Raw genomic sequence first — 10,134 nt, 5'->3', positions numbered from 1 at the left:
GATCCTGGAGTTCCTGGATAGAGCCCCTCATCAGGCTCCCTGCTCAGTGGGGAGTCTGCTTCTCCCTCTGCCCCTCAACCTACTCATGTTCTCTCTCTCTCTCATTCTTTCTGTCTCTCTCTCAAATAAATAAATGAAAGCTTTAAGAAAAAAAAACAATAGATAAATAAATAAATAAACACATGAGGCATGTCTGTCTAAAGTCAGAATCAACATCAGGAGGCCACTATCATCAATACCATCCAGCAGTTTTCTTGAGGACCTGGTTGATATACAAATAAAACAAAATAAAAAAAAAATATTTTATACTAAAGGGGAGAAAGTTTCACGATAAACATTATTTGTGGATTTTTTTAGAGTTTTGACAAAAAATCCCAAAAGAATCAAGCAAGAAGTTAAAGTAGTCATTTAAAAGAGAAAATAAGTAACCACCTTTAATATATCTTATAGCCAGTCATGGCCCAGGAACCCCTAGAGAACAATGACTTTGGCAATCACCCATGGATGAGAGAGCCTTTGTAGAAGTCCAGGTTTCCAGAGAAGTTCCAACACTCCATTACTCTATATACATATTTATATATATATAAAGTCAAATCTTGAGTTGGGTTCTACTCTCAGCACAGAGTCTGCTTGAGATTCTCTCTCTCTCCCTCTGCCCCTTCCCTCTGCTCACACACTCTCTCTCTTTGACTTTACCTATATTTCTCTTCCCCTAAGGTGGCACAACTTAGGGCCAAGAAGGTTCTTCTTGGACCCATTATTTATCCCAGAGGAAAAGGGAAATTGTGTGAATGAGCACCCAGCTTCCCCAGATGTGGGGGATACTGCCAAAGAGGCTCATTTCACTCTCAAGCCATCCAGAGTACTGAATCATGACTTAGACATGATGAGGAGCTGGAAGAGGTGGGAGAGTAGCAGACAGAACCCTCAGAGGACATCAGAGAGATGTGGATGTTAACTGTATCACTCATTCTATTAAGAAGCACTTTTTCCATGAGCTGCTGGTAATATTTCACTTGCAGATTCCCCCAATGGCCCACAGGTACCCACAGTACTCCATATGCCTCAACTACACACATTTCCATCCCATGACCAGCTCCCTAGTGTGTTCTCAGCAGCAGTATGAGTGAGCTTTGTCAAACAGCTAGTGAGCAAGAACAGAAAGTCAGCTGAATCTGCAGGACAGAAGAGACCACAAACTCGAGACTTAACCCCATCTTTGGGAAAACAAAACAAAATAAAAACCCTCAGGCTTGTCCATTGCTGGTTCCAGAGAAGGCATATAAACTTAAGAATTCTGCCACAAGAGTGACCAAGAAGCCTGAAGCAGATGTACCCACAGAAGTTTGAGATAGCCTCAGAATCTCAGCAGGGCTAACTGTCTTTGGTAAGTCCAAAGACAGTTAGTAAGGACTAGAGAAGGTAAATACTACTTCAAATGTGAAGAAAGCAATGCAAGACTTCAAAGAACACACATACACACAAAAAACAAGGAATATGATACCACCAAAGAATGACAATCTTCTGGTAACTTAATACAAAGACTTCTGCACTTTAAGATATGTTCTGCAGATAAATATTTCAAAATAGCTGTTTTAAGGAAACTCAATGAGCTACAAAAACACACAGAGAGACAATCCAGTGATATCAAGAAAAGAATATAGGTAAAAAAATGAGGTTAGCAAGGAGTCAAAAAAAGCATAAAAAAGAACCAAACAAATTTCAGAACTGAAGAACACAATGAATGAAATGAAAAATGCCACAGAAAGCATTGCTATCAGACTTGATCTAGCAGAAGAAAGAATCTGTGAGATTGATGATAGAACTTTGAAATTATCCACTCACAGGAAAACAATAAAAAAAAAAGAATGAAAAGGAGTGAAGAAAGCCTACTTGATCTATGAGATATATCAAAAGGACCAATTTATAATTTATTGAAGTTCCAGAGAAAAGAGAAAGAAGGGAAAAAGAAAACTTATTTAAAAAAATAATTACCAAGAACTTCCCAAATCTGCAGAGATTTGGATATCCACATTCAGTAATTTTGTACATGACCAAACAAAATCAACTAAAAGGAAACTTTGCCCAAGACACACTGTAATAAAACTGTGAACAAAGACAAATAGAGAATCTTAAAAACAACAAGAGAAAAAAGTTTATAACTTTAAAGGGAACCTCTATAAGGCTATCAGCAGATTTCTCAGCAGAAATCATACAGGCTGGAAAAGAGTATGATATATTTAAAGGGCTGAAAAGACCTGCCCACCAAGAACATTTTACCTGGCAAAGCTATCTTTCAAAAATGAAGGAAAAATAAAGACTTTCCCAGACAAACAAAAGCTGAGGGAATTCATTACTGATGGACCTGTCTTACAAGAAATGCTGATTAACAGAACAATAAAAAATAAAAAAAAAGAAATGCTGAAAAGAGTTCCTCAAGCCGTAATGAAAGGAAGATAACAAATAACATAAAAACATATGAAAATATACAACACTCTGATAGAAGTAATAATATAGTCAAATTTAGGATACCCCAAAACTATACTCTATGGTATAATATTGTGACATGTTCACCATTTAACTTTAGTATAAAGTTTAAATGATAAAATATTGAAAATAACTATAGCTACAATAATTTGTAAATAAATATACAATATAAAAAGATAAACAGTGACATTAAAAACCTAAAAAGAGGGTAAAAGTGCAGAGTTTTTGTATGCAATTGAAGTAAATTTGCTATCAACATAAAAGAGACTATTATATTTATAAAGTGTTTAATGTAAGCCTGATGGTTATTGCTAAATAGCAAAAACCTACAGTAGAGTCACAAAAATAAAGAGAACAGAATCAAAGCATACCACCACAGAAAATCATTTTGCAAAGGGTGGCAGAGGAAGAAAGGAACATGGGACAAAACAGCTATAATAATTAATAAATGGCATTCATGGCAGGATACAAAATCAACATACAAAAATCAATTGTGTTTCTATATACTAACAATAAAACATCTGAAAAAATGGTTAACTATTCATTTACAATAACATTGAAACAATAAAATGCTTAGGAATAAATTTAACCAAGAGAGTAAAAGATCTGTATGATAAAAACTACAAGATTTTCTATTAGAAGTCCTAGCCACAGCAATCAGACAACAAAAAGAAATCAAAGGCATCCAAATCAGCAAAGAAGAAGTCAGACTCACTCTTTCCAGATGATATGATACTTTATGTGGAAAACCCAAAAGACTCCACCCCAAAACTGCTAGAACTCATACAGGAATTCAGTAAACTGGCAGGATAGAAAATCAATGCACAGAAATCAGTGGCATTCCTATACACTAACAACAAGACAGAAGAAAGAGAAATTAAGGAGTTGATCCCATTTACAATTGCACCCAAAACCATAAGATACCTAGAAATAAATCTAACCAAAGAGGCAAAGAATCTGTACTCAGAAAACTATAAAATACTCATGAAAGAAATTGAGAAGACACAAAGAAATGGAAAAACACTCCATGCTCATGGATTGGAAGAACAAATATTGTGAAGGTGTCAATGCTACCTAGAGCAATCCACACATTTAATGCAATCCCTATCAAAATATCATCAACTTTTTTCAAAGAAATAGAACAAATAATCCTAAAATTTGTATGGAACCAGAAGAGACCCCGAATAGCCAGAGGAATGTTGAAAAAGAAAAGCAAAGCTGGCAGCATCACAATTCCGGACTGCAAGCTCTATTACAAAGCTGTCATCATCAAGACAGTATGGTACTGGCACAAAAACAGACACATAGATCAATGGAACAGAATAGAGAGCCCAGAAATGGACCCTCAACTCTATGTTCATCTAAACTTCGACAAAGCAGGAAAGAATGTCCAATGGAAAAAAGACAGTCTCTTCAACAAATAGTATTGGGAAAATTGGACAGCCACATGCAGAAGAAGGAAACTGGACCATCTCCTTACACCACACACAAAAATAGACTCCAAATGGATGGAAGACCTAAATGTGAGACAGGAGTCCATCAAAATCCTAAAGGAGAACACAGGCAACAACCTCTTTGACCTCAGCCGCAGCAACTTCTTCCTAGACACATCGCCAAAGACAAGGGAAGCAAGGGTAAAAATGAACTATTGGGACTTAATCAAGATAAAAAGCTTTTGCACAGCAAAGGAAACAGTCAACAAAACCAAAAGACAACTGACAGAATGGGAGAAGATATCTGCAAATGACATATCAGATAAAGGGCTAGTATCCAAAATCTATAAAGAACTTATCAAACTCAACACCCAAAGAACAAATAATCCAATCGAGAAATGGGCAGAAGACATGAACAGACATTTTTCCAAAGAAGACATCCAAATGGCCAACAGACACATGAAAAAGTGCTTAACATCGTTCAGCATCAAGGAAGTCCAAATCAAAACCTCAAGAGATATCACCTCACACCAGTCAGAATGGCTAAAATTAACAAGTCAGAAAATGACAGATGTTGGCGGGAATGCAGAGAAAGGAGAACCCTCCTACACTGTTGGTGGGAATGCAAGCTGGTGCAGCCACTCTGGAAAATAGTATGGAGGTTCCTCAAAAAGTTGAAAATAGAGCTACCATATGACCCAGCAATTGCACTACTGGGTATTTACCCCAAAGATACAAATGTAGGGATCCGAAGGGGTACATGTACCCCGATGTTTATAGCAGCAATGTCCAGAATAGCCAAACTATGGAAAGAGCCAAGATGTCCATCAACAGATGAATGGATAAAGAAGATGTGGTACATATATACAATGGAATATTATGCAGCCATCAAAAGGAATGAAATCTTGCCATTTGCAACAATGTGGATGGAACTAGAGGATATTATGCTGAGCGAAATAAGTCAATCAGAGAAAGGCATGTATCATATGATCTCACTGATATGAGGAATTCTTAATCTCAGGAAACAAACTGAGGGTTGCTGGAGTGGTGGGGGGGTGGGAGGGATGGGGTGGCTGGGTGTTAGACATTGGGGAGGGTATGTGCTATGGTGAGCGCTGTTAATTGTGTAAGACTAATGAATCACAGACCTGTCCCTCTGAAACAAATAATACATTATATGTTAAAAAAAAAAAGAAGATAGCAGGAAGGGAAAAATGAAGGGGGGGAAATTGGAGGGGGAGACGAACCATGAGAGACTATGGACTCTGAGAAACAAACTGAGGGTTCTAGAGGGGAGGGGGGTGAGGGGATGGGTTAGCCTGGTGGTGGGTATTAAAGAGGGCACATACTGAATGGAGCACTTGGTGTTATATGCAAACAATGAATCATGGAACACTACATCAAAAACTAATGATATAATGTATGGTCATTAACATAACATAATAAAATTTTTAAAAACCTCAAGATTTTCATAAAAGAAACTGAAGAAAGTGCAAATAAATGAAAAGATATTCCATGCTCGTAACTGGAAAAATTAGTTGTTAAAATGTCCTTACCACCCAAAGAAATCTACAGATTTAATATAATCCCTATCAAAATACCAAAGGCATTTTTCACAGAACTAGAACAAATAATCCTAAAATTTGACCTGGAATAACCAAAGCAATACTGAGAAAGAACAAAGCTGAAGGTATCATGCTCCCAAATTTCAAACAATACTACAAAACTATAGTTCAAAACAGTCAGATACTGGCACAAAAACAGGCACATTGAACAAAGAGTCCCAAAATAAATTCACACATATATGATAAATTAATCTACAAAAGAGGAGACAAGAATATGCAATGGGGAATGCAGTCTCTTAAATGGCATTGGGAAAACTGGACAGCCACATGCAAAAGAATGAAACCATACCACTATCTCACAGGCTATGCAAGTTTAGCTCAAAATGGATTAAAGACTTGAATGTAAGACCTAAAACTATAAAACTCCTAGAAGAAAACATAAGTGGTAAGCAACTTAACATTGGTCTTAGTGACTTTTTTGTTTTGGACCTGATTCCGTCAGCAAGTGCAACAAAAGCAAAAATAAACTATTGGGACTATAACAAACTAAAAGGCTTTTGCACAGCAAAGGAAACCATAAGCAAAATGAAAAGGCAACCTCCTGAATGGGAAAAATATTTGCAAATGATATATCTGATAGGCAGCTAAAATCCAAAATATATAAAGAACTCATACAATTCAATAGCAAAAGAATAAATAGTCTGATAAAAAAATGAGCAGAAGATCTGAAAAGACATTTTTCCAAAGAAGATATACTGATGCCCAAAAAACACATGAAAAGATGCTCAACATCTTTAATCTTCAGGGAAATACCAAACAAAACAAAAATCACAATGAAACATCACTTCACACCAGTCAAAATGGCTAAAATCAAAAAGATAAAATGTAAGTGTTGGCAAAAAGAACCCTTGTGCATGGTCAGTGTAGCCACTATGGAAAAAATTATGAAGATTCCTCAAAAAATTAAAGACAGAACTACCATATGATCCAGCAATTCCATTTATGGGTAGTCATTTGAAGAAAATGAAAACACTAACTTGAAAAATATATGAACCCCTATGTTCATTGCAGCATTATTTATAATAGCCAAGATATGGAAGCAACTAAGTGTCCAGCAATAGATGAATGGATAAAGATATGGTATGTATGTACAATGGAATATTAGCGAGCCACAAAAAAAGAATGAAATCTTGCCATTTGCAGCAATATGGATAGACCTTGAGGGTTTTATACTAGGGGAAATAATTCAGAGAAAAACAAAATTATTTCTCTCACATGTGAAATCTAAAAAACAAAATAAACAAGACAAAGCCAGACTCATAGTTGCCAGAGTGGAAGAGGTTGGGGGTGGGAGGGAAATAGGTGAAAAGGTACAAACTCCCAGTTATAAAGCAAATAAGTCATGGGGATGTATTGTACATTATGGGGAATATAGTCAATAATATTGTATTAACTTTGTATGGTGACAGCCAGTAACTAGATGCATTATGGTGATCATTTCACAATATATATAAATGTCAAATCACTGTGTTGTATACCTGAAACCAATATGATACTGTATTTCAATTACACTTCAATGTAAAAAGTTGTTTATACTCTTCTTGCCATATATTCATACATTTGGAATTATTGCAAAATAAAACGTTAGCATTTAAAAAAGGAGAATATGACTAAATATTTCTTAAGATAACACTCATAATATTGTATAGATGGCAGTTAAAATATAGGAAGGGGGACAAGAACTGAAAAAAATCTCCAAAAACAGTTATTTTTCCTTTAAACTATTCATATAATATAATGATCTAGTTTTTAAATAGGATGTTACATTCTTATGTTTTTTATTTTATGGTTAATAATGCAGCTTTATATTACATAGATTATTTTGTATGTTTCAGATATTACATTGAAAAAATTTCTAAGATATGTCCCCCAAAGTATACACTGAATTATGTAAATATAAAAATGCAGAATCCCAAACAAAATTAATTAACAGTATCCTTCAAAAAAACAAAATTAATGATTTCAACTTTTAAAATCACTGTAAGTTTCCCTAGCTTTTTATGTGAATTAGTCATTTGGGATCTTTTATAAAATACAATTCCAGGGTGCCTGGGTGGCTCAGATGGTTAAGCGTCTGCCTTCCACTCAGGTCATTATCCCAGGGTTCTGGGATCGAGTCCCACATCGGGCTCCCTGCTCCTTGGGAGCCTGCTTCTCCCTCTGCCTCTCTCTCTCTCTCTGTCTCTCATGAATAAATAAATAAAATCTTAAAAAAATACTTTAATAAAAAATAAAAATAAATTAAAAAATTAAAAAAATACAATTCCACCCAAAGGGAAGATAAATATATTAGATAAAGGGTTTTTAATTACTATTTTAAAAAATAACTAATTATCAGTGACTTCTGAAAATGACAAAATATTCAGCAAATGGTATCAGTGTATAATAGACAGTATGAAATTTAAGTACATGCACCAAAAAAACACATTTAGTAACAAAAGAACACCATTTTTAAGGAATTTGATATTTCCCAAAGAATCAAAATAGGATTCATCAAAAAATACAACTTTGTTGAATTGCCCTATACTTGTTTTATGATGTAGTACTGATTTTAATCACCAGAATACAAACATAAGAACAAGTCATTTTTTGTACTGTTTGTCTCCAGCACTTAGAACAATACCTGAGCGGATGTTCAAAATCAGTTTTGAACGAATCACATCTGGAGATGATGCACTATAATCTTTTTAATGCTAAGGACACCTAAATAGTTGTAAGTCATCTCCAGCCACAAAAATATACTGTGCTATATTTCAAATATCAACAAAAAAATAATTTGAAATGTTTCTGTTTTTCATTTACAAAATTAACAGAGTTATGTAAGTAAAAAATAATTCCACTTTTCATGGCCTCTATTCAATAATCTTTCCATCTTTGTTCTTTTTAAAATTAAGCATTAGCCCATGTAGAAGCAGAAACCAGAAAGACCTAAATTTGATATGTTCATTCTTGTTATGGATCAGACAGCATGAGTGCCTTTGACGAAAAGAAATTAAGTTGCAAGGTGCTGTAGTAGTGGATTGTGGGAAGACTGGAGAAGGACAAAGAGGCAGGAGATTTTTAATCATAGGCTTTAGTTTAAATCAGAAATTTCTGCTGAGAATTCCTTTGATAATTGCTTCTAATTTCTCTATCATTTGTCTTCTATGTTTTTAGCTATGTTCATTATGGGGAAGATTTTAAATTTAAAATAATTGTGCATACTGAATTCTCTATTGCCTCAATTTTCATTTCATTACATTCCTTTAATATTATAATGAACAATGTATTCTCATGCATCCAGTTATTAAGGAACATTTGACTAGTCAAATACAACTTTAGAAACCTCACATTCTATTATTTTGGTATTCTATTTTAATGCATTCTTATAGCTTTTATTGTTTTTATTATACCAGGTTTCAGATCTAATTAATTCTGCCAGTACAATAGCTTGTTAAAATGCTTTGAGACAGTAAACAGTGGAGATGTATGCTGCATATATATATACACAAATGGTTTGATTATTTTAAGTAAACTGATTGGATGTTAATTACTTAAAATGAGTAAATTCACTCAAAACAGTTAAACCTGCTGTGTGCATAAAAAACTGCAAGATCAAAATAAAAATATTGGGAGCTCCATATAATGCTACTCCCTCCTAATAATATTCAAAAACAAGCAGTACATTTTATATTGTACCCAGAAGGATTGTCATCCAGTTTCTAGTTACAAGGAATCACACCTTATTTCTAGGTAGTATATTGATATTGGCTATCTATTGTATTAGGATGTAAGTTTAGCCTAAATGAAAACTGACTTAGACAAGGCAGATGGCAGTATCTAGGTTGACACATTAGATCTTCTGTTTAAAGTGACCAGATGTCTAGGTTCCTTCTTTCTTGTTTTTACCCTCCATCAAGTGTTATCCTTTCCCTTTAAAGCATAAACTGGAAGTTGCACACATGACTTCCACTCACAACCCAGTGGAAGATCTTTATCAATGGCCACACCTAGCTGCAAGGGAGACTGCCAAGCAGTGTTTATTCTAAGCAACCCTAGCCCAACTAAAACTTGAGAGAATAAGCAGTAATCTCTTTCATAAGAGATAGATACAATGAAAGCTCACGAATTTATAAAACTACTTTACATTTTTAAAAAATGTAAAAGTTTACAGTTTTCAGTTATATGATTCAGAATTTAGAGGCTCCACATTAAGTGGTCATAACTGAATTTCAAAAAGGAAGTAATAATCAGGGAACAATATTAATTTTCTTCAACATGATTTTGAATATTGCTCAAAGTAATACTAATCCAAATGGGATTCAAGCTTTTTTAGAATGTGCTATCCACAAAAATTTATCATTAAAACATAGTGATATGTTTCTGTTTTCTTATATTTGCTTTCCTGTGTTGGACACTGATAATCACCCAGCATCCTTTCTTCCTTTCTCCTCTTTCCTAAATAATCCCTGTTTAATTCAAGTATTCACAGAGAAAGCCTCTCTCTCCGTGTGTCACATACACACACACACACACACACACACACACACAAGAACAAAAAACACAGCAGCTACTTCACAATCATAAAGAAAACTAAGCTGTGTGTAAAG

This window comes from Zalophus californianus, chromosome 6 (genome assembly GCF_009762305.2).
Source record: "Zalophus californianus isolate mZalCal1 chromosome 6, mZalCal1.pri.v2, whole genome shotgun sequence".
Classification (NCBI taxonomy): domain Eukaryota; kingdom Metazoa; phylum Chordata; class Mammalia; order Carnivora; family Otariidae; genus Zalophus; species Zalophus californianus.
Note: the sequence above shows the minus strand (reverse complement) of the source record.